The sequence below is a fragment of the Sus scrofa genome, chromosome 6 (assembly GCF_000003025.6).
Source record: "Sus scrofa isolate TJ Tabasco breed Duroc chromosome 6, Sscrofa11.1, whole genome shotgun sequence".
NCBI classification, from domain to species: Eukaryota; Metazoa; Chordata; class Mammalia; order Artiodactyla; family Suidae; genus Sus; species Sus scrofa.
In genome coordinates, this window is record NC_010448.4 from 94,077,482 (window position 1) to 94,102,972 (window position 25,491).

Sequence of the window (25,491 nt, forward strand, 5' to 3'; positions counted from 1 at the left end):
GGATTGCTGGGTCAGAGGGTAAGCAGAGTCTGTGTATTGTAAATTGCGTTCCATGAAGGTGTTGCCCATTTATAGTCTCATAGGAGGTCCGTGGCGAGGTTTTCATGAAGATTCAGTAAAAGCAGACGCAGAGGGTTAAGGGTAGCCGTTGCCTACAGGAAGCGGGCTGGTCGCTGCTGTTGCCATTATTATTATAATTATCTTTGCCAATCTAATCCGTGAAAAATGATATCTCATCTTTGTTTTTAACCAACCAGTTCTCCCTCCTTCCCCCCCCGCCCTGACTGCAGGAAATTGAGCCCTTGGGGGGGAAATGAACTGTCTTTCTTTCTTAAGCCATCTTTGTCAGAACCTTCCTGTGCCCCTTGGAGAGGCGGAAACATACAGGGTCCCTGGCCTGCGGTCCCCTCCTCCCAGCAGAGCCCCTGGGACTTAGAAATGACCCCCATCCCGCGTGGCTCTGGGTTTCCAAAGGCAGGTGCCAATCAGAGAGGGGGGCGGTTTGGAACCTGGGCAGGAGGGGTGTTACGCCCTTGGGAAGGGACAGGCAGAGAGGCAGGGGTGCTGGAGGCAGAATCCACATGCCATTAGGAGAGCTTCGAGATCCCAGGTGCTCCTGGACGATATTAATGCAGCTAGATGAATATTAACAGAGTGGCTATTAATATTAATGACAATAATAAACAAGTGTGAGGATTATTTTTAAAGAGGACTGCTGCTCCAGCTGTTGCCTCCCTTCATTAAGAAGCTTCTCGGCCTTCCTCTCTCCAGCCCTCATGCAAGGCTCAATGGCATCCTCGTGACCTCTGCCCGGGCAGGGGCTGAGCCAAAAGGGCCTTTCCAATGTTTTGGATTGAAGGAGAATCAATGCAGGAAACCCCAAGTTTCCGTCCAAGGCCCTCTGGGCCATGTGAGCGGATGGGGGCCACGGAAGGGATGAATTGGCCTGTGTCTGGCAGCCAGCTGCCAAGATGCTACTTCTGACCCTCTCAAGCATGCAGCCCTGCCAGCCCCAGCCCCATCCCCAGAGGAGCGTGGGCAGGGGGCTTACAAGGGGCCAATCTCTTGCAAAGGTGGCTGGAGGAATTACCCTGCTAAAGTGGTCATGAATTATAGAAAGAAGAGGGGAGGGGGGAGGAAGGCCCAGAATATCATATGTGTAAATAAACCGGAGTGGCGGCCAGACATAAAAGCCAGCCACCGAGCCCTTGGACCCACAGCGCCCCTTCTCCTGCCGACCCACTCGTGTGCCAAGTACCACAGCGAGTCGCTTACAACCTCCTTCTTCAAAGGATTTGTTAATAAGTCAATGACGGAACATCTAAAGGGGAAAAATATTTCTCTTTATAGTTGGAGATAATTGTCCAGGAAAAAAAAAACAACAAACCTTTAATTACAACTCACATGGAGAAAGCTTGATTTGTGGGCAGAGCCCAAATGCTGAGGAGCTGGATGTAAAATATTTGTAATATTTAGGGAACCTAGAGTTTTACATAAAAGTAAACAGCATTGCCTGAAGGCACAATTTCCAGCAACACAATAAAATGTGCAGTGAATTTATGGCGGCCATCCATTAGCTCTTACCAAGGCAACGTCGCCCCTATCTGTCGTCCATCATTATAATAGAGGGTTAATGCACCGAATTTACATAAAAAAGTCATATTGTCTGCATGAATTATTTACACTCGAAGCTGTTTTTACAGCTTGGTTTCAAGCTGGATTCTGGGAGAGATTCTGCCAGTAAATTACTCTGTGGAGACCTGGTTCTATAACTGCGCGCGGAGCCGGCAATGAAAAGAAAGGAAAATGGGCCGGCCCTGGCGGGTCGTTGGTGTTGACGCCTCTCGGGTGGGGGGGCTGGAGACGGCAGTGGGGGCTCGGGAGGCTGTGGGATGTGGCTGCTACAGATGGGACTCGGTCTCTGGGGCCCGTGGCTTTGCGGTTGCTGCCCGGCTGCCCAGGCGGTCAAAGCCAGTGTGGGCCCGTGGAACCATGGCGATCATCCAGAGGTGTCTGAGGGCTCTTGGCCGCTGGAGTCAGAGGTCTGTTAGGGATCGAGGTCCTGGAGGGGGAGAGGAGCTGCTCTGCTGGTTGGAGCAGGGACCTAGCTCAGCAATGTGAGCCAGACCTGTCATCCCCACTGTACAGATGGGAAGAGTGAGACCCCAAGAGACGCCTCTTGCAGAAGCGGGAAGCCCATTCATCCCAGGTGGGCCTGGGGAATGTGGTGGGATGTGCAGACAATTCAGACATTGGGGTGTGTTGGGGGGAGAGGGGTTGGGTTGGGGCGTCCTTGGGGGACATACAGAGAATCCCCAAGCCTCCCATCTCAACCCTCATGTTTTCTAGGATGTTCAGTGAATCAAAGGCAGTTTTTTTTTGTGATTGGGTGGGGTTTGAGCTGTTGTGTGGCACTGGGTCCTTCGACTCTTTTCACTTTAGAGTTTAGGGCCCTGGGGGGACCTGCTCGTGCTTCCAGGTGATGTGGAGTTGTGGGGGGGCTATTTGCACAATGGAAACACACCTAGATTTTCAATTCCGTGCATGGCCTTGGGCAAGGCTTTTAGCTTTTGGGGGCTCAGTTTCCTTATCTGTAAAATGGGATTTTGAATCCCGACTCTCTCAGCCTACCCGCCAAATGAGAAGGGGCTCCCGGGGAATAATGGGGCGCTGGGAGTTGTGTGATGTGTTACCAGCAAGGCCACAGGAGACAGGGGTCAGCAGAGGGGCACGTTGAGGTTAGGGCTGATAGAGGGACTTGAAGAGTCCAAGACAGACGGGTGGAGAGAGAAGGCCAGACAGTTGGACACCAAGAGATAAAAATCCCAGAGACAGAGAGATAGGGAGGGTCAAGGCACAGACACACAGAAACAAAGAGAAAGGGGTCGAGATGGAGCAAAGGGAAGAGGCTCGGTCACGGGGAGAAAAGAGGCAGCAAACTCAGGCTGCCTAAGGCTCGGGTATCCTGGAGCCCTGAGGGTGTTTTTCCAGCCGGTGGAGAGGTTGACAGGGTAGGCCTGCACGGGGCCAGTGCTGCCTCTTGTCTGGACCCCCTTTCTCCCTCCAGGCCAAGCGACTGGGCTTCTCTCCGGCCTGCAGCCTCCCTCCTCCTCTCGCTCTGCTTTTTTTAGCACCAGGAAGCCCCAGCCGGATGCCAGGATGCCGGATGCTGGGCCCCTTCCTCCCCCGACCCCCCAGCACCTGGGACAGCGCGTGCATGTTGCTGCAGCTCTCCCGTCTCTGCTCCCTCCTGGAGCAGCCACAGCAGGTCTCCCAAGGGCCTGAGGACAACAAATGACTCCCTGCTGACGAGTTGCTGGCTGCCTCCTGCCTGCCAGCCCTTTCCGCTGCACACCGCAGATAATCCTGTAAGGCAAGGGAACCCCTCCTGCCCTTGGTCGTGTGATTTAAACCTGAACTTTGCTTTTATCCCCGGAGAAGCAAGATTTAGATTATAAATTTCTCTCTCTTCTGGGGAGCATGCACATACGTGTCCGCATGCGCACATGCTCTTGTGTACACACACACATACCACAGACTCCCCATGCGTGAACACTTACACGCCGTGTCCTCCCCAGTTTCAACCCACACATTTCCACCTTCACACATGGTGAGTCAATGTGCACACACACACCGTCCAGGGAACACATGGGCAGAGGTTAGGGCTGGTGGGAGATGTGGCGATGGCCGGGACAGCTGGGAGGGGTGGGGTGGGTTGGAGAGGGCAAAGGGGACAAGCAGTGCAGAAATTGCCAGAAGTTCTCCAAACCTCACCCACCTAGTTGCCTGGAAGAGGGGAACTAGGTTTGTGTTTTGGAGTGACTGTGTGTACAAGTCTGTGAGCTTACCTGTGGGTGTTCCCATGCTTGGGTGGCTTTGTTGAAGCCACCGGCCTCAGGTAAGCTGGTGCCTCTTTCTGGGCTTTAGTTTCCTCTGGCCTCTGAGGGTCCTGCCAGTTCTTTTTTTTTTTGGCTTTTTAGGGACGGACCTGCAGCCTCTGGAGATTCCTATGCTGGGGTCAAATTGGAGCTGCAGCTGCCGGCCTCCACCACAGCCACAGCAACACTGGATCCGAGCCTCGTTTGTGACATACACCATAGCTCATGACAACGCCGGATCCTTAACCCGCTGCTCAAGGTCAGGGATTGAACCTGTGTCGTCACGGATACTTGTTGGGTTCATTTCCAGGTCTTGGCAGGTCTGACTTCTGTCTCTCTGTGTGACCTTGAGGGTGTGTTACTCCGAGGCTTGAGTAGACTGGGCCTGGGTGTGTGTATGTGACTGTGTGTTTGGGAAAAGATCTGTGGGTGTGTTTTGCTTAGTGGAAGAATTCAGGAGGGTGAGGACATGAGGCCATCTTGGCTTAAAACTTCACCCTTGTCCCTTCTCACTCCTCCTCTGCTTTAAAATTCTCCATAGCCTCGATCGCCATGGAACACCCTGTATATTTACTCAGCTTTTGGTTTCTCTCTCCCCTGCCCAAATGTAAACTCCATAAGGGCAGGAGTTTTTGCTCTTTTGTTCATGTCTGTATCCCCCACTGTTAATTAGAAATTAATATCCTCTGGCACATGGTAGCCGTGGGTGTTCAGTAAACACTTATTGAGTTGGAGTTCCCTAGAGGTTAAGGACTCTGTGTTGTCACTGCTGTGGCTCAGGGCGCTGCTGTGGCTCGGATTTGATCCTTGGTCTAGGAATGCCCTCATGCTGCAGGTGCGACCAAAAAACCCCCAATAAAGATTTATTGAATGAACAAATGAACGAATAACTGTTTCTTTCAAGAGTTCCCTTAAGTGTCACCATTTTTTTTTTTCTTCTGGAAATGCTGTCATAAAGTACCTCTTGGGGACCAGTAGGAGTTGACATCACCAAGGTGCAGATAAAGTATGGAAAGCAAGGAGAAAGGGAAAGTTACTTTTTAAGAAAAAGTTGCTGGAGTTCCCATTGTAGTGAAGCGGGTTAAGAATCTGACTGCAGTGGCTCAGGCGGCGACAGAGGCATGTGTTCAATCATTGGCCAGGTGTAGTGGGTTAAGGATTTGGCATTGCTGTGGCTGTGGCTCAAATTCAGTCCCTGAGCTGGGAACTTTCATATGTCATGGGTGAGGCCAAAAAAAAAGAAAAAAAAGAAAAGAAGTTTCTTGTCTTTCCAGGGGTAATTTTGATGAAATTTTTTTTTTCCTTTTTATACCCTCACCTGCAACATATGGAGGTTCCCAGGCTAGGGGGTAAATCAGAGCTACAGTTGCCGGCCTACACAGCCACAGCAACATGGGATCCAAGCCGAGTCTGTGTCCTACAACACAGCTGACGGCAATGCCAGATCCTTAACTCCCTGAGCAAGGCCAAGGATCGAATCTGCGTCCTCATGGATCCTAGTCAGATTCGTTTCTGCCACGCCATGATGGGAACTCCTAAGTGTCACTTTCTTAATGAAGCCCTGACTACCTACTTAAAATTGCTACCTGCCCAAGCCCCCTGTTTCCCCTTAGTTTCTTCCAGGTTTTCTTTCTTTTTTTTTTTAATTTTTGGTCTTTTTTTGCTATTTCTTGGGCCGCTCCTGTGGCATATGGAGGTTCCCAGGCTAGGGGTCCAATCGGAGCTGTAGCCACCGGCCTACACCAGAGCCACAGCATCGCGGGATCCGAGCCGCGTCTGCAACCTACACCACAGCTCACGGCAACGCCGGATCGTTAACCCACTGAGCAAGGGCAGGGACCGAACCCGCAACCTCATGGTTCCTAGTCGATTCGTTAACCACTGCGCCACGACGGGAACTCCTCTTCCAGGTTTTCTTTCTTCCATATCATCTTCCAGCACACTGAATAGTTTACTAATCTAAGTTTTTTTTTTTTTTTAACTCTTGGTGTCCCCATTAAAAGGCAAGCCCTCACAAGGGGTGGGGCCTCAGTCCCGTTTGGCCACTGATGTATTCCACGTGCCTGGAAGAGGCCTGGCAGGTAGCAGGTGTGCAATCAACATTTATTTATTTATTTAAAGTGTAATTGATTGACAGTGTTGTGCCCATTTCTGCTGTACAGCAAATTCCCTTATATTATCTTCCATCACATTCCATCACAAGTGATCAGATAGAGTTCCCTGTGCTATGTAGTAGGACCTCATTGCTCATTCCTTCTAAATGTAATAGTTTGCATCTATTACTCCCAAATTCCTAGTCCATCCCACTCCCCCCCTCCCTTGGCAACCATAAGTCTGTTCTCCATGTCTTTGAGTCTGTTTCTGTTTTGTTTCATTTGTGCCATATTTTAGATTCCACGTATAAGTGATATCATATGGTATGTGTCTTTCTCTTTCGGACTTACTTGACTTAGTATGAGTGTCTTTAGTTGCATCCATGTTGCTGCAAATGGCATGATTTTGTTCTTTTTTATGGCTGAGTAGTATTCCATTGTGTATATGTACCACATCTTCTTAATCCACTCCTCTGTCAATGGACATTTAGGTTGTTTCCATGTCTTGGCTATTGTGGATAGTGCTTCTATGAACATAGGGGTGCATGTATGTTTTTGAATTGTAGTTGTGTCCAGATATATGCCCAGGAGTGGGATTGCTGGATCATATGGTATTTTGAGGAAACTCCATGCTGTTTTCCATAGTGGTTGAACCAATTACATTCCCACCAACAGTGTAGGAGGGTTCCCTTTTCTCCACACCCTCTCCAGCATTTGTTAGCATAATCAGTATTTAGTGAGTGGATGGTTGGGTCTCTGTCTGTGTAGGAAGGTGTGGTGGACTTAGAAAGTGTTTGCGTGGATGGGCTTGTTAAGAGAGGGCTGTAGGGGCTGTGGTTTTGAACGTGAGGATGGCCATGTTTGGGTGGAGGGGGCCTTGCTGCAAAGCTCTGTTCTTTGAGGCCCAGGGGCCAGTTCTCTGGTGGAGGCTTCAGGTTCTGAGCATCTGCCCCGATGTTGTGAAAGTTTGCAGCAGACCCACGGGTGGCTTCCCTCGGAATCTCAGGAATCCTTTCCTGGGCTGGCTGTCCCCTTGGTGGCCATGGACCTGAGCCCAGCCCTGCAGCTTCTTCGACCCACTCCCTCTTTCCCTCGTGGGTAGACCTGGGCCCCAGGCTTAGTGGATTCCTTCAACTTAGAGCCCAGGCTGACCCTTAGGCGGGAGGAGTCAGGAGACCCGGGAAGGCTGGAGGTCAAGTGCCGGATGACTTTGCTGCTTCATGGCTGGACTCAGCATCTGGATGTTCTGGATGTGGGGTTAGGGGGAGGGGCCTTAAGCAGATGGGGATCCTGGTCACTGGGGGTTCAGGAGGCAAAGGTCAGTCAGTTCACAGGCGTCAGGGTTTGGCAGCAGGTGGCTAGACCCTGGGGGAAGGCTGGGGAGAATGTCCAGGCTGGCCTTGTGCTGAGTCAAAGCCCAGGGGTCAAGGAGCTTAGTATGCTTGCGTGGAGATTAGTCTCTGAGGCTAAGGGGAGAAATCTACTGACCTGAGACTCCACTTGGGGTGCAGTAGAGTCTGTGCCTCAGCCCAGTTCTTTTTGATGCGAAGGTGGTGGAGCAGAGCTACTGGAGCAGAGCTACTGGACCACCCCTGTGGATGACGGTGTCTGAGAAAGACACTCCACCAAGTGAACTTTGGGCTGAGGCCCCAAAAGACGAGTGTGTGGCTCAGCGGTAATGAACCCAACTAGTATCCATGAGGGATGCGAGTTTGATCCCTGGCCTTGCTCAGCGAGTTAAGGATCTGATGTTGCCGTGAGCTGTGGTATAGGTCACAGACATGGCTCGGATCTGATGTTGCTGTGGCTGTGGCGTAGGCTGGCAGTTGTAGTTCCGATTGGACCCTTAGCCTGGGAACTTCCATTATACCACAGGTGGGGCCCTAAAAAAAAAGGCAAGAAAAAAAAAAAAAAAAGGCACAGGATTCCTGTCATGGTGCAGTGGTTAACGAATCCCATTAGGAACCATGAGGTTGCGGGTTTGATCCCTGGCCTCCCTCAGTGGGTTAAGTATCCGGTGTTGCCGTGAGCTGTGGTGTAGGTCACACATATGGCTCAGATCCCGCATTGCTGTGGCTATGGTGTAGGCCGGCAGCTACAGCTCCGATTGGACCTCTAGCCTGGGAGCCTCCATATGCCATGGGTGCAGCCCCAGAAAAGACAAAAAAGACAAAAAAAAAAAAAAAAAAAAAAGACAAGTGCAATAGGGCCAGAGACGCCTCCGCCCTCCCCAACTTGAGGCTAACACTTACGAACTATTGCCGAATGTTCAGGGTCAGACAGAATTCTGCTTAGCTTACACACTTTCCTACTGTGTGATCTAGGAAAGGTTACTTAACCTCTCTGAACCTCAGTTTCCTCATAGGCAAAATAGAGATGTTTTTAGTTTCATGCCAGGAATGAAAGGATTACGTTGCTATTATTACTGTATTATATTTAAAAACTACACAGCTCCAGGAAGGGAAGATTGTCTTGACAGGAATTTACATAAAAGAAGAACCAGGGTTTTGGCTGATCTTAAATTAGTGTGAGGGCCTTACATGGGTGGTGAAAAATGTGACACTCGGAAAAGAGGGCAGTGAACCCTGGAGCCAATGTGTGTTCACCAAGAGCAGGCACATCTTTTAGATTCTCGACAGCTTAATGACCAGCGGATGAAGGAAATGCGTGTGATGCAGTGGAATCTATTGGCTGAGCACCTACTGTGGGCTGGATGCTTTGCAGTCATGGTTTTAATCTTCAGAAGCTTGTGCACTAGATGTGAGTCTTTCTTTTGCAGATGAGAAACTGAGTCTCCAGGAAGTTAAGTGACTTGCCCAAGATCCATGGAGCTGGGATTCAAGCCTGGATCTGCCTGAACCTTTCTGCCAAGACACGGAATAGGATCTCTCATGGCTCTTGAGGATGTGATGGATGGCTGTGAGGGCACAGAGGAGGCTCCCATCTGGGCGAATGACAACTATAGGATTTTCATATAAGTGGAACCAGGTCAGTCTGTGAAGGTCTTTAGAGGCTGCTCTGGGATCCTGCCTTCTACTCCTCTGGCCAACATATGCCAAGGACCCAGAAGAAGATGCAGAGGGTGCAGACCTGTAACAATAGGAGGCGGTAGAACAAAATGAAAGTGCAGAGAAAAGCTCGGATAGCAGGATCGGGATCCAGAAAATTCTCCATATGCTGGAGTGACAAAGTGAATTTAGCATGATGAAATGTCACAGGGATGAATGCTGGGGCCTATCTCGACTACAGGAAAGAATTGTAGAGAGGGACAGCAGCACATGAGAAAGAGATCTAGGAGTTCAAGGGCCGGTAAGTTCAGTCTGAGTTGATGGGCTACATTAATAGAGGTCTGAGGTTTGAGTCAAGGGAGGGGGACCACCATCCTGGTCCAGCCTGCTCTCTGCCTGGAGCAGTTTCTGTTGTACATAGGTGGAGGACATGTGCTATTTTCTGTTTTTTCAGCTCCTCTTCTTTTCTTTTGGTGGTGGTGGGGGCGTTCTTAGGGGAGCAGAACCCTTCTGGAGTTTGACCTTGGATTCCATCCAGAGCAACCCCCCAGAATACCTTTGAAGGTGGAGAAGAAGCTGCAGATTTTCTCACTTTTTTTGTGTGTGTGTATGTCCACACCTGCAGCATATGGAAGTTTCCAGGCTGGGGGGTCCAACCAGAGCTGCAGTTGCAGCCTACAACACAGCCATGGCAGTACCAGATCTGAGCCACTTCTGTGAGCTACACTGTAGCTTGTGGCCACGCTGGATCCTTAACCCACTGAGTGAGGCCAGGGATGGAACCCACATCCTCACAGAGACAGCATTGGGTCCTTAACCTGCTGAGCCACAATGGGAACTTCTGAACTTTTGTTTGAGCAGCAAGTCCTGGATCTGATCTTTATGCCCAGTCGCCCTCATTTGGGGAGGGGAAAATGCTAGTCCCTGAATGTGATGGAAGAGGGAGGGGTCCTGATCCCCTTGGGCTGCTGGCCAGGTGTATCCACCCGTTTTCCATTGGCCTCCCTCCACTGTTGGAGCCCGCAGCCTGGTGGTCAGTGGTCTGCCATTGCTTGGCAGGCTGCTTCTCCCATGCTGGAAGCAGGCAGGAACAGAGAGCCTTGCAGTTGCTCATGTCAGGGCTGGATCCCTGCTTGAGCTGGGGTGTCACCTGCCAAGCTGAATTCGGCACAGGAAGCGCCTGGCTGAGAGACGTGCTGTTGAATTCGGAGGTTCTGTTCCACTCTGAAATGCACTCCTTCTGGCAGCTGCGGTGAAGTGAAGCTGTTGCTCTTCCCTCTCTCATGCCAGAATCACAGCCACTTTTTCCTGAGAGAGAAACAGGGCTGCAGACAGTTTTACTCATTAAATACTTCTTCTCCTCTTAAATCTGTTTTTGTAATTTTTTTTTTTTTTGGTGCCTGAACGGAAAAGTAAAACGGATGATATTGAAATAAACAAGGCATTTGTGATGGGAAGGTTAAAGCAGATTGTTGGGGGTGGGGAAGGGGGTTGGAGACGCCCCACGTTTCTGCACACAGGCTGCTCATAGCCTGTTGAGGAGGGGAGTGAGAGAGTGTTTGTTATCTTCCCACCTCCCAGTCCCGAGGAGGCTTTTTCTCCAAGTGAGGAAGGGAACTCACATTTACCAAGCGCCTACTAAGTGCTAGGTCTGTAATAAGGGTGAGGTCCTTCGGTTGTCATAGCAACCATTGGGGGATGGACCCATTTCACCGATAAGGAATGTTGAGGCTCAGAGGGATTAAGGGGAACCAGTCAGGGATGTACCGAACTGGGACTTGAACCTCCTCTGACCTTTCTTTTTTTTTTTGATTCCTTATTACTCTGAGCTGTTGTATATTGAGCTGGGGGTTGTAAAAGGAGGAGTAAGAGAAGAAAGACGATGAGGAGACATTGGCCAGCTCCGAGGAGTGGGCATCCCACCTGGCAAGATGGAACAAGACACTGATCCCTGTGAGTGAGCCAAGCCCTAGTTGCTGGGTTCTGACAAATATGGGTGATTTGGGGGAGGGTGTGGTGTGTGGAGGGGCTGGGCTTGTTAACCAGGATGGGCTTCCTAGAGGTGGAGGGCTGTGGAAGGGAATGGCCTTGTTGCATGACCAAAGGCAGGAAATGTCCGAGTCTGGCTTGCATGTTGGGAGGGGTGGTAAGTCTGGGTGGGCTTGCGATGACTGTGGTGAGAATACATGTGTGGGAATGGTGGTGCATAGTTCTTGTCCTGGTTCTGCTGCTGGCTTGCTGTGTGATGTTGGACAAACGCCTTTCCCTCTCTGGGCCTTAGATGTTCTGTCTGTAAAATGGTAGAATTGGATTAGAGGATCCCTAAAGGATCCTTGCATGGTCCCATAAAGAGAGAAGGTGACTCTGGAATCCAGAAGGCCTTGACTATCAAGACTTGGCAATAGAATTATGAAACGTTAGTGCTGAAAGGGCTCCCAGGAATCATGGAAGAAACCACATTGCTTTATGTCTTAAAGGATGAGTAGGAGTTTCAAGGTGAAGGGAGGGCATCCAGGCGGAGAGTAGAACAAGAGCGAAGGCAGGGACGGAAGCAAGAGACAGACGTGCAGGGGACGCCAAGATGTTTGGAGTTGTTGAAGAAAGGCCAGTACGAGGTGGAGGCAGAGGTCAGTGATCACACAGGGGAAGGAGGCACGGCCAGACCTTGGAGAACCAAGGGGCTTTGATTCTACCCTCTGGGTAGTAGGGAGCTATGGAAGGGGTGGGAGGGACATGCTCAGAGGGGCAGTTTTGAGAGATCACTTTGGCACCTGTGTCGATGACGGATTTGGCAGGAGCTGGGGGTGGGGACAGGCCAGGGATGAGTCCCAAAAGAACAGTGAGGAGGCTGCCAATTCAGTTCATGGAGAGATGGTGATGGTCTGAGCCAGGAGAGCAGAGTGGGTATGATGGGCACAGGGTCTGCTCCAGAGGAACTCGGGAGTGGAGGAGAGAGGACTTGCCGATTGTTTGGATTGTGGGGATTGAGGAAGAGGGAACGTTTGGAACTCCAGGTTTCTGGGATATGACATTCACAGAGACAGGAAACACCAGAGGAGGGATGGCTTTTTGGGAAAGGTGATGAATTCAGTTTTGGTGAGTTTGAGGCGTCAGTAGAACATGCATATCATGGCTTTTTCATTCCTTCATTCATCAAGCGTTTCCTATGTGCCAGGCACAGCTGGATGCTGCCTTCCTGGAGCTGTCAGTCTAGGGGTTATCCCTTAGGCTATTTTTTTTTTTCTTTTTAGGGCTGCACTTGCGGTCTATGGAGGTTTCCAGGCTAGGGGTCAAATTGGAGCTACAGCTGTCGGCCTACACCACAGCCACAGTAATGCCAGATCAGAGCCGCATCTGCAACCTACACCACAGATCATAGCAATGCCAGATTCTTAACCCACTGAGGAAGGCCGGGGATTGAACCTGCGTCCTCATGGATACTAGTCAGGTTCATTCGTGCTGAACCAAGACAGGAATTCCTTAGGCTGAACTTTGACCTCCTGGTCTTCTTCTGTCCTTTAGGACCTCATAGGAGTCCACCCTCCTTTGGAGATTAGCGGTCGGTGATCATCACCCCTGGTTCAGGGAATATGGAGCTGTGGAGAGGACATGGACTTTAGAAAATTGGAAGGAAAAGATTTCAGCCTGAGCCTGAATGCCTTTTGTGTCTGGTCTCTTCCATTATGTGGGTTTCATAAAGCCTCTTTTTGAGGCAGTGGTATGCTGGGGTAGGTTCCTGTTGGCTTACAGAACCAGTTGAGAACACCTCTTCCCAGTTCTGTTTCAGCGACATCCCACTGGTAGCTGGAAGATGACCAGGGAGGGAATATTTACACTGCAGAAATTGGCAATGACTACAAATCAGGGCTCTCTCTCTCTTTTTTTTTTTTTTTTTTGTCTTTTTGCCTTTTCTAGGGCCGCTCCCGCAGCAAATGGAGGTTCCCAGGCTAGGGGTCTAATCGGAGCTGTAGCCACTGGCCTACGCCAGAGCCACAGCAACGCGGGATCCGAGCCACATCTGCAACCTACACCACAGCTCACGGCAACACTGGACCCACTGAGCAAGGCCAAAGATTGAACCCGAAACCTCATAGTTCATAGTCAGATTCATTAACCACTCGCCATGACAGGAACTCCTCTTTTATTCTTCCAGATTGCTAGTTGGTAGGTATCTCAATAGCATACCACTGCCTACAGACTCATGGTTAGGATGATGGATGTTGAACCCCCTGACAGACCCCCCCCCACCCCCACCATGTGCACACATGCTTGGCACATAGTAGGTGTCATAAGTATGACTACCGTCTCCTCTGATGTTTCCCTCGTTTGGGAAAAACTATTCTTTCCACTGCTCAGAATACAACTCCCCTTCAGCCAGGGCCTTCTCCCTTTTCTCAGACAAGGTGGTTTCAATGGAAGCTACCGTGTACTTACTCCCCTTAGATTTCATGGAGGGGTGGCGTCAAAAGGATGAGGATTTTGGAGTCTTATGAATCTAGGTTTGGATCTTGGCCCTGCCTCCTGCTAGCTATATAATAACCCTGGGCAAGTTATTTAATCACCCTGAGCCTTAATTAAGTCACCTCTAAACTGAGGATGGACATGCCTCCCTCATTAAGTTGTTGTGAAGATGGAATGAGGTAATGGGTGTGTGGGTGTGCAAGGACCTGGCACCGAGGCAGCAGTTTCAGTGAAAGCTTGACCAGTGCTGGTCTTCTTCCCCTGCAGGGTCCAGTGTGGGCGCTGCGTCTGACCAGGGGAGGTGGGGAGAGGGAGGAATTGGGGCTGTCTCCTTGGAAGAGGTGTTTTCTGGTGGAACATGTAGGCCGGGAGAGGCTGTGGGCCGTAGGACCTTCCAAATGTATTCCGAGTGCAGTGGAGGGGAACTCCCTGGGGCTGCGGTTCACGCTTCCAGGGCCCTCACCTGCAGATCTGCAGATAAACTCCTATCATCAGCTCGGCTTGTGGGTTTCTGGGGCGGCTGTGGCAGCCTGGGCTGCTCTGATTTACCACCCCAGCCCCAAGCAGATTAAATCACCCAGAGTCATTTGAATTTTACCCGGCCTTGTCACACAAATCTTAGAAACTGCTGTCTGGCAAGAAACTTTCTCTGTACTTTTTGGAGGAAGTCTAAGAGCTCTAGAAATGGAGGTGAAAAAGCTCTAGAAAAAGGAGGTGATGCCAGGAGATTTCTGCATGGTCAGGTCAGATGTGAGTTGGGGAATGGAGGCGGGATTGTGGAGGTAGGGAGAGAGACAGGGAGGAAGGGAGAGAGAAAGGGAGGGAGGGAGGGGGTATATGTGTGTGTGAGTGGAAATGAGAGTGAGAATAAGAGAGAACTTCCTGTAGAGGCCTCTGGGACAACTGCTGTGTGACATAGGGCAAGTCACTTAACCTCTCTGCATCTCAAAGCATTGTTGTGAAGGTTAAAGGGCTAGCTTTTTTTCTTTTTGTCTTTTTTTTGCCTTTTCTAGGGCCGTTCCCAGGCTAGGGGTTGAATCGGAGCTGCAGCCACTGGCCTACGCCAGAGTCACAGCAATGCCAGATCCAAACCGCGTCTGCAACCTACACCACAGCTCATGGCAACGAAGGATCCCCGACCCCCTGAGCAAGGCCAGGGATGAACCTGCAACCTCATGGTTCCTAGTTAGATTCGTTAACCACTGCACCACGATGGGAACTCCAAAGGGCTAGCTTTTTAAAAAATTTTCTAATGATTTTTATTTTCTCCATTATGGCTGGTTTACAGTGTTCTGTCAATTTTCTACTGTACAGCAAGGTGACCCAGTTACGCATACATGTATACTAAAGGGCTAGCTTGAATTATGTGTTTTGTAGGTTTTAATGAGTTCTCTCATTACTAATTGTGAAAAATGGACAAAGGACTCTATAAATAATCACAAATGGCTATGGTTACCAGGTACCGAGCTGAAAGTAAGAGCTCTGGAGGCTAAAAAGGGAGGGGGACACATTATTAGAGTTATGGGAATGACTTGGGTCTCAAAGGAAGTCTAAGTCCCAGGAAAGTGAAATGGAGGGGTTGTAGTGCAGTTAAGATTGTCAACACCCCATTCACCTCGAACAGTGTGTGTGGCTCTGGAGATGGGTCCTGGTTGGTTTAGCCAGTCAAGATAATCCACTCACTCCCCCACCTTGGCACATTGGATGGTTGTAAACCAACTAGCACACACATCCCTCTGGTCATAGGGATTGGTTTAAGTTGGCCCAATCAGATAGAAAGAAGCTCAGAAATTTTGTTAGATGGTTGGAAAAAAAAAAAAATCTAATCCCTGTCTATTTGGATTTGAATGAAGGAGAATGTTGTCCTAATTCCTGGTGGGCTTCAGGTGACTAGGAACACACCCTGAGACTCCTGTCAACATATAGGGATGAGAAAGCCTGGAAAATCACAGAAAATGGCATCCTAACCTTGATCAAACTGTGCTTGAAGCCCGTGGCATCTAGACTATTCAGTTAGGTTGTTAATAAATCAACTTTTAAAATCAGTTTAGATTTCATTTTTGTATCTCTTGCAAATAAAAGGTGATGCAGGGGCTAATGGCGGGATCCGAGCTGGGAGGGAGAACCTGCTTGGTGTTAGGCAGCTGTTAACGAGGACAACATTTTGGCTGGAATAAAGTGTAGGTAGTGGTGTATGATGGGTAAGGGCGTAGGTGGATATAGGAAGTAAGGCTGGAAGAAAGTTTGGGATTGAATGTTGGAAGGATTTTGATGCATTTAAGAATTTGGGCTTGATTTTTGTTGACAATGGGAAATAATTGATGATTTGTGAGCAGCAGAGGGGGAGTGGCAGAGTGATGTGAACATAATGATATTTTGGGATGATCTACATAAGAGTGGAGTAGAGTTTCGAATGGAAGGAGAAGTTGCAGGCTAAGACTTGAAAAATATTGTCATTTACTGATATTGCGCACAGCGTGTTTTATTTCACTTAATCCTTTCAACAACGCCTCTGAAAAAAAACTCCTTCATTTCAAAGATCTTGAGTTTCTTGGCTAGATCATAGAACTAGTAAATGGTAGTCAGGGCTTGGACAAAGGCCATCTGACTTCAAACTCTCTGCCCTTATTCCTTCATGTTTATGATAGCGTATGTGGCAAATTAATATGGGCTAGACTTGGATAGTAGTCACAGAGCTGGAAAGGATGGTATAAGAGATGTTAGGCTTGTAAAACCCTAGATATCTTTTTATTATAGTCAGAAAATAAACCAGGATAATTATTGTTAATGATATTAAATAAAACACTTTTCCTAAAGTGCTAGACATTGCAACTAGACAAGAAAATGAAAAGGATAACTATTGAGGGAGGACATAGTCATAGTTTCAAAAAACATGGTTATATTTATCTGGAAAATCCAATTCAGTTTCCTGAAAGCAACTGGAAAAATAAAGAATTTAGTAAAATGACCTGTAACAAAATTATATACATAGAAACTGATAGCATTTCTGTTTATAAAATGATCATCTTGAAGGCAAAATTAAAGGCTTCATCCACAGTGTCAAAAAGAAAACAATAACACAGAATTGCTGGAAATAAACTTTACAAGATATAGAGTTTACCTGAAGAAAATCAGAAAACTCTTCTGAAGGATGTAAAGGAGCTTGAATAAATACGACACACACCTACATCTTTTCACCTAAGAAACAGTGAAAAGATTTAATATTTATAAGAATGCGAATGTCAGTTCTCATAAGGGAATATACAAAATGAAGATAATCCAATCAAGACCTTAACAGGATTTTTTTTTTGAATTTACAAAAATAATTATAAAGCTAACCTGAAAGAATAAAAAATAAGAGTTGTCAGGAAAATGTTGAAAAATAAAGATGATGAATACTCTAATAGATATTAAAATGTTTTATAAAGGGGGCATTAATGAAAATTCTTATGGAAGAAAGGTCATTAGGACAGAGTCCAGAAATGGATCCAAGTATTTAAGGGAATTTTATATCTGATAGAATGGCATTTCAATTGAGTTGGGAGAATACGGGCTACTTTATAAATGGTGTTGAGATAATGGGCCAGCAATTACAACACAAGCTGACTACTACTTCATTCCATTAGGATCAAGTCATGAAGACCATAGAGATACAAATATGGATGGATATTCTGGTCACCTTCAAGTGGAGAAGGTTCTTCTAAGCATGACATGATATCCAAAAATCATAAAAGAAAAAGTTTGGTACATTATGATATATGAAAATTAAAAACATAAGTACCTGGAAGACCATTAGAAGAAAAGTTAAAAAAAAAAATGGGGGAGTTCCCATCATGGCTCAGTGGTAACAAACCCGACTAGGATCCATGAGGATGCGGGTTCGATCCCTGGCCTCCCTCAGTGGGTTAAGAAACTGGTGTTGGAGTTCCCGTCGTGGCGCAGCGGTTAACGAATCCGACTAGGAACCATGAGGTTGCAGGTTTGATCCCTGCCCTTGCTCAGTGGGTTAACGATCCGGCGTTGCCGTGAGCTGTGGTGTAGGTTGCAGACGTGGCTTGGATCCCGCGTTGCTGTGGCTCTGGCGTAGGCCGGTGGCTACAGCTCCAACTCAACCCCTAGCCTGGGAACCTCCAAATGCCGCGGGAGCGGCCCAAGAAATAGCAACAATAACAACAACAACAACAACAAAAAAGACAAAAAAAAAAAAAAAAAAAAAGAAACTGGTGTTGCCGTGACTGTGACTGTGGTGTAGGTCGCAGATTCAGCTCGGATTCTGTGTTGCTGTGGCTGTGGTGTGGGCTGGCAGCTATAGCTCTGATTCGACCACTAGCCTGGGAACTTTCATATGCCTTGAGTGTGGCTCTAAAAAGACAAAAAAAAAAAAAAAAAGGAAAATATTGTTAGACATTGATCTCGAATGTACAAAGAACTCTTACAACTCACTGAAAAAGAGATGAATACCTCATTAGAAAAATGGGCAAAGGACAGGAACTGGCAATTCACAGAGAAAATAATTATAAAGGACTGAAAAATGTAAAAAGATACTCTTTTGCTCCAATGTAATGTAAGCATTGCCAATAAAAATGAGTGTTATTTGCCTTCTGATTTGACCAAACATGAAAACTCTGGGCTGGCAAGGCTGTGGGCAGACAAATGCTTAAGTACTTTTGTTGGGAAGTCATTGTGGCAATTTTTTCTGAAGGGCAGAGTGGCAAAATTAGAAATAGCCTACCCTTATTACAGCAACCTCATTTGTAGGATTTTATTCTAAGGAGATAATTGCAAAAAGGAGCAAAGAGTTATGCACACAGCTATTTATCACAATGTCGTTTGTGAGAGTAAAACCTTGACAACTCTCTAAACCATCAACAGAGACCCAGCTAAAGAAAGTATGATACATACATGCAATGGAATACTACGAAGTAATTAAAATAATTTTTTAGAGCTCTATTTATTGACATAGAAAGATGTCTATGACATATTGTTGAGAGAGAAAAGCAGGTGTCAGCGAGAACAGTATGTATAATACAATCCCTCGTCTATAAAATTATATACATAGATCTCTGTGTGTATATATGCATAGAGATATGTCTGAAAGCCTGTTCACCAAAATGCTAGAGGTAGCTATATCTGGGAGGTAGGATTTTGAGTGTTTTTTTTTTTTTTTTTTTACTTTCTTTTTCATACTTTTAAGTATTGCTTCGCTTTTTTTTTTTAAATAATGTGGATATAACATACTTTTCAATCAGAACAAATAATGAAGCTATTTTCATTTTGGAAATTAGCTAAGTATTAAACAGGAGGAATTAGCACATGGCGATTTCATGGATGTCTAGAGAGAGTCAAGACTCGAGCCCAAAATTTGGGGAGGATTATGAGGGTGGAAAGCCTTGGGTGGAGGAAGGAGATGGTGCTGAGTTCTCAGAGCTTTGGCTGGTAGCGTGGCCAGTGGGTTAGGAGGCTGATCACAGAGGCACAGGCGAGGGGGCTCTCTTCCCCAAGGACAGAGCTGTGGGTGAGATCTCAGAGGGAGGGATTGCATTGGCAGGAGCAGAAAACGGCTGGAAACTGGGCTCTAGGACCTGGCTATGTTGATGAGATAGCAGAAGAAACAGGATGAGTGGTCAGGAAGGCCAGAGGCTGCAGGGGGCATAGAGTGCCTCAGAATTCTGTGGGGTCAGGGGTGTGAATTTCCAGAGAAAGGTCAACCTTATCTAATGCTACAAAGGCGCTGACATCGAGAGGGCATGTGGCTTGACAGATAGGAGTTTGTTGGTGACTTCAGAGAGAGCTGTTTGATGGGAGAATGAGGCTGTACATGGTGGGTGGGAGTGGGGGAGAGTTTATGATGGGAGAAAGGGAAGTGATGGCTTGGGAGACCGGATTTGAGGGAAAGTGTGGATCAGAGATGGCAATAACCAGCACATGCATGTCACCCTGCCTGCTCCCCAGCATTGGCAGACATCACTAATCCTTCTCCCAAACCCGGTTGAAAGCCTTAGCATCTTTCTCCCAATAGCCAGGCCAGGGAGCCACCAGCAATCAATTGGACTTGGCCAGTGAGATGAACCTACTTTCCATGCCTGGGCTTGAATACATACTTAAAAGATGGGAGTTCCCGTCGTGGCGCAGTGGTTAACGAATCCGACTAGGAACCATGAGGTTGTGGGTTCGATCCCTGCCCTTGCTCAGTGGGTTAGGTGTTGCCGTGAGCTGTGGTGTAGGTTGCAGATGCGGCTCGGATCCTGCATTGCTGTGGCTCTGGCGTAGGCTGGCAGCTACAGCTCCGATTAGACCCCTCGCCTGGGAACCTCCATATGCTGCGGGAGCGGCCCAAGAAACAGCAAAAAAGACAAAAAAAAAAAAAAAAAAGATGATGAGAAGGAAAGCATGATGGTGGTGATTAAAGGTGCTGGAGAGAGAAGTGCAGATGTGGGCTTTGGCTTCGGCCCGGGAATACTTCTGGATCTGGAGCCTAGGATGGTGGTAGCGTTCTGTCTGTGAGGTGGAGTAGATGCTAGAGCAAATTCATGTTTTGAGTGATGCTGTGGAAAAGCCTAACCATGTGTGTGATTTACTGGTTGATGTGCAGATATTTGGGCAAGCCCACCACCTGGCTGTCCAGGGAGGGCATAGCAGGGACCCTATTGTCTGGAATACCCGACTGAGGGGCCCCAGAGCAGAACGAGGTGTGGAGGTTCTGTCATGGCTTGTCAGGAGCACTTTTAGGGAAGATGCTACATGCAATTCAGCTGCTATGCCTCTCTCGTGTCGTTTTGCTTACATCGGTGGGAGCATTCAGTCCTGGCCACAGGAGGTAAAGACTCTTCTGGACTCTCAGTGGCCAGAGCTTGTCTGGGGCAGTGGAGGGAGACAGACACATGGGCAGAGCTGGTCTACAGGAAGTGACCAGGATGGGGAAGGAGAAATGCGGTGCTTGAGGGAGCTTGGGCCCTGGACTTTGCTCTTAACCTGCAGAAGCAGTGTTTCCTAAAACATGCTCCTTGGAGCCCTAGTTTCTTTCTTTCTTTTTTCTTTTCTGGCTGCCTGGTGGCATATGGAGTTCCTGGGCCAAGGATCAGATCCGAGCTGCAGTCACAACCCAAGCTGCAGCCGTGGTAATGTCTGATCCTAACCCACTGAGCTGGGCCAGGGATTGAGCCTGCGTCCCTGTGCTCCCAAGACACCGCTGATCCCGTTGTGCCACAGCGGGAACTCTGGAACCCCAGTGTGAGGATTGTTGAGGTTGTTCCCACAGAAAAGAGTTCAGTGAGCAAATAACATTCATGAAAGGCCGCACCTGCTGTCCAGTGCGCGTGCGCACAGAAAGGCTCTGAGAAATCCTGCAGCAAAGAATTTTTTTTCTTCCTTTTGTTCTACCCAGTTATGTGGAGGGTTTCTTGCCCTTTTTAGAGGTTTAAGGTCTTCTGCCAGCGTTCAGTAGCTGTTCTGTGTGAGGCATTCTACATGTAGATAGGTTTTTTTTTGATGTGTTTGTAGGAGAAGGCGAGCACCACATCTTCCTCCTCTGCCATTTTGATCCCAATCAGCAAAGACACTTTTTTTTTTTTTTTTGCTTGCTTGATTGCTTTTTAGGGGCACACCTGCAGCATATGGAGGTTCCCAGGCTAGGGGTCAAATTACAGCTCCAGCCGTCAGCCTACGCCACAGCTACAGCAACGAAGGATCTGATCTGCATCTGCGATCTATACCACAGCTCAGGGCAACGCCAGATCCTTAACCCACTGAGTGAGCCAGGGATTGAACCCGCAACCTCACGGTTACTAGTTGGATTCGTTTCCACTGCGCGACAATGGGAACGCCAAAGAAACTTTGATGTAGGGTTTTCCCACGTTTATTCGGCAACAGAAATGTCTTCAGTTTAACACCAATTTTTCTCCTGCAGGACTAAGAGCTGCCTGGGGATAGATTGAGTCACCTGTCCTGTGTGGTCCCTGGGACAGTGATTGAGCCAGTTCGAGAATATTGCGAAGAGGCCGATGTTGGCTCTGTTCAAGGAAGAAGTTTGCAACAATCGCAGATGTTTCAATCATGAAAGGGGCAGTAAAAGAATTCTAGTCTCCAGAGGCCTCAAGCAGAGTGTGGACCTGTTGGGGAGGCTTCGGAAGGGTGCTGGTCTCCAGAGGTGTCATCGTGGTTTTCTGGAGTTCCATGAGCCCCGAGAAGGGGCTCTTCGGCTACCCCACTGCCTAGAGGTGGCATGGCTTCCTTGCAGCCTGTCGCCTGGCTTATACTGCGCGTCCTCAGCCCAAGAATACTCTGGACGCTTGAAATGAACAGTCGGTGAAGGTGAGATGCGAACACATAAATATCCTCATTAAATCCCAAATACACATCCCAAACTTTACATAACAGGAGCAGCAGCTGGAGACGCCCACAGCCCTAATTGCTTTTCTGTACTAAGAGAACGTCCTCTCTCCAGCTCCGCTTCTTCCATTCATTTAGGTAATTACTGGAGGGAGCCAGCTGCGGCAGAGTGGCGGGCAGGCGGGCGGGTTTGCAACACCCCTCGTGGGTGCCGCCACGAGGATGGGATGCTGCGGGGCGCGGGAACCGCTCTCCTCTCTTCCTGGGGAGCGAGACCTGAGGCTGGGAGGTCATCCGCTCAGCATCTGTCCTGCTCCTCAGGAGCCCAGACTGAGCTGCTGGGGACAGGAGGCATCGCCTCCCAGAGACCTGATAGCACGATTCAGGGCAGTGGGAAGGACCCAGGGCCGGGTATAGGCATGGTGATAGAAATGCTTGGCAGAAACTCCATTCAACAAATTGGATCTTCTCTGAATCTCGTGCTGGGCTGGGGACACTGAGACAGATGGATCAGCCTCGGTCCCTGCCCTCAGAGCTCCCAGCCCCCGGAAAGGAGGCAACTGTGCACAGGAAAGGGCTGGCATCCAGGTAGGTTTTCAGGACAGGGGTACCAAGGATGGGGCGATGCTGGACTCCGTCTTGGGAAAGAGGGTCAGAGAAGACTTCTTGGAATAAGAGGCAGTAGTGTTGGGCCTTAGAGGTGAGCATGACCCCAGGAAGAAAGAACTATTTCAATTCTGTGTCCCCTTCTGCAACATGGGGCCAAGGTCATGGTGGACATCAGGCCCCAGAGTGACGTCTAACTTGTCCCCTTGGCTCCCAGCCTCTATAACCATCCAGGACTCTTGAAGACTCTCTTGAGGTTTCTTTGCATTCCAAGCATGGTGCTCTCAGCTGGGAGCTGTCCTGGATGCTGGACCGGGTGGTTGGCCATAGCGGACGCCCTGGATCAATACGTAGGGCTTAAGCCCTTCTTGGAGGGGCTCGGGGGAGGGCTGTGGCCCAGGCGCTCTGCCCACCAGGCTTCCCGTGGGTGGCAAGTGAAACTTTTCTTCCTGGTTCTCTCCCGGCAGCCAGCTCCATTCCCCCAGCCCCAAGTGGCGGCTCCTTGGGCCGGAAACAATGTGCTTTCTCCACGCCTGGGAGTGGAAGTCAGCAGTTTGGCACCGTCTGGCTGGCAGCCTCCACCGGCTTCCTTTGGCACTTTATTGGCAAAGGCGGTGACATTTCTTTCAGTTGGGTGGGTGGAGCTGTTATGCAAACTCCCGCTCTCCTCATTCGCCAGATGAATATTCATGACTCAGGCAATCTGTACCAGCCAGACTTCCCTGAGGGCGGCAGCTTTTCTTCTCTTCCCCTCTCTCTTTTTCTTTCTCCTTCTCTCCTTCCCAGCTCTTCGGAAAGCTGGAGTGCAGCTATATTTAATTTACAAATACGGAGCTCTTTAGCTTGCCTTTTGAGGTGCAGGCTTTAGGAAGGAGGTGCTGGGGTTGGGAACAGTGGTTGAAGCATGGGGTCTCTGACCTTGGGCCTTCAGGGTTCAGCCTCTGGGGCCCCAGCTCCTGGGGAGCTCCTGGGTCTGGGGCTCCCTTTGGGCTTGGCGGTCTGGGTGCCCACACGCCTAAAGGGACAGCAGCCTGTGTCACCTTATTCCATGGTGGCCCCCGAGGTCAACATGGACTTTCTGAGGGACAGTTTTTTTTTCTGCTCTGTGCATGTATGTCGCTGCTCCCTGGACCCCTGCCTCCCATGCTCTCCCCTTTGTCAAGGTGCACCCAGACCCCGCTTCAAGCCCCAGACCAAAGCCTGGAAGGCAGTGAGTGGGGCCTCTGCTCATCACTGCTTTCCTAGAGAAGCAACGGATGCCTCCTTCGGGTCCAAAACCGGGGGGACACACCTGCTCCCTTTCTGAGAAAGATGGCTCACTGGCTTCCTTTGTCTCTTCCCAAAGAGGCACCAGGAACCCCGGCAGAGGGGTCAGCATTTCCAGAATTTGCCAGGGAATTTGGTCTCAGCAAGGATGTGCTCGTGTATGGCTTGTGTGTGTGTGTGTGTGTATGTAAATATTTACGCACAGCTTAAGTGAGTCTGTATGCCTACATCTATGTTCAAGTGTTTGAGTGTGTGTCTGTATGTGTAAGGGCGTGAATGTGTGTGTGGCGGGAAGTCTGGGAATGTCTACATGTGTGAATGTGCCGCTCCAGTTAGCGTGGCGTGTGGATCTCTGTGGGTCGGGGAGGGTTGTGGGTGAGGGTGCTCCTGGGGGTGCCGAGGCTTGTGTGTGTGCATGTGTTATGTGTAAGTGAGTTGTAGGTGTGCATGACTGTGTATGTGTGTCCCTATGACTGGGGGAGAGAGGGAGACAGTGTGTGTGTGTGTGTGTGTGTGTGTGTGTGTGTGTGTGTGTGTTAGGAGGCAATTCCCCCTGAACCCCCCCCCCCCAAACCTTTTCTTCTCCATGGAGGTGGAGGGGGACGTCCCCCCCGCCCCCCCGCAAGTGTTGCAGATTCTATCTATGCAAGGACGGAAACAGAAGGCTTCCTAGCACAGAGCGTCCTGAAATTACTTTATATTCCCCCCTTCTTGTTTCATTGAATCAAAATAGCAGCATTGGGCTCCCCCATTCTCCCAGCCCTGATGGGGGGAGTGAGGTGGGCCATCCTGTCTGACCCCCTTTGAGAGCACCTTGGAGCCCCAGCCAAGGAGCCGTCTTCCAAATCTTCTCATTCCGCGGCCCGTGCTTCGGTGGCAAGAGCCAGCTGCCTCCCTGCCTGCCAGCAACTGCCAAGCTCTTCCAGACCCACATCCAGGCCCGGCCTCATTTACAAATATGCAAATTTGCCTCTTTTCTGGTATGCAAATGGCGACATGACAAATAGCTAATTAGGGTCACAAGAAGCACTCTGAACCAATTAGTTGTAGGGTCGATTCCTTTCTGCTGGGAAGAGACTGGGCCCTCCCATTGCCCTCCCGGCCCTGGCTCCCCCCTGGCCCGCACACTCTGGCCTGGCCTGTCTGGCTAGGGCGTGGTGGTTCAAAGAGCACTGAAACTGAAGAAGATTCGTGAATGCTGGTCCCACCTCTGACTCGTGGCTGTGTGCCCCCGGACTCAACTTGCCAGAGCCTCAGTCTCCCCCTCTGTGAAATGGAGCAATGGGAGGGACTGACTGTCTTGTCTCGAATCCTCCACCGTAGGGTAGCGAGACCCGGGAGAATGTGGATGAAAACTGCCTTTGGAAATCGCACCGAACTTCTCTGATGGGTACACACTTGTACGCATCCAAAACACTTTCTGATTTCATTTAACCTTTACAGCCACCCTCTGAATTAGAGGAATTAGCTATGGTGATGGGATGGCGGTAAGTTTCATCGTGGGTGTCAACTTTGGCCAATTATGAATGGCTGCCTGGAGTGGTGTGTTAGGAAGGATTCTGAGTGCAGGTCTGGAGTCACCAAAAGAAAGACTCTGCTCAACTAATGACCGTCTGCTGTGGGCACGTCACTGGACGTCGGCAGCTCAGGTGCCACGTATTTACTGACCATGAAAGAGGCAGAATTTGGTGCAGGAACCTGGGTTCTAGTGCTGTCTACTCTCTTACGTAAACGACTTACCCTTTTGGAGCTCAGCTTCCTAGCATTGAACAGGGAAAAGAACCCCTATGTCTTAAGGTTATTGTAACGATGAAACAAAGGAAGGTTAGGCAGAATCCCTTTGTCATCTGG

At 49.2% G+C, this 25,491-nt stretch overlaps 1 long non-coding RNA gene across 1 annotated transcript; it reads left to right on the plus strand.

Moving 5' to 3' along the window:
* On the plus strand, positions 8,754 to 24,088 carry LOC102159289. Its single transcript, XR_304016.3, has 3 exons — positions 8,754 to 9,280; positions 10,809 to 10,932; positions 21,347 to 24,088. It is a non-coding gene; the product is annotated as an uncharacterized LOC102159289 (long non-coding RNA).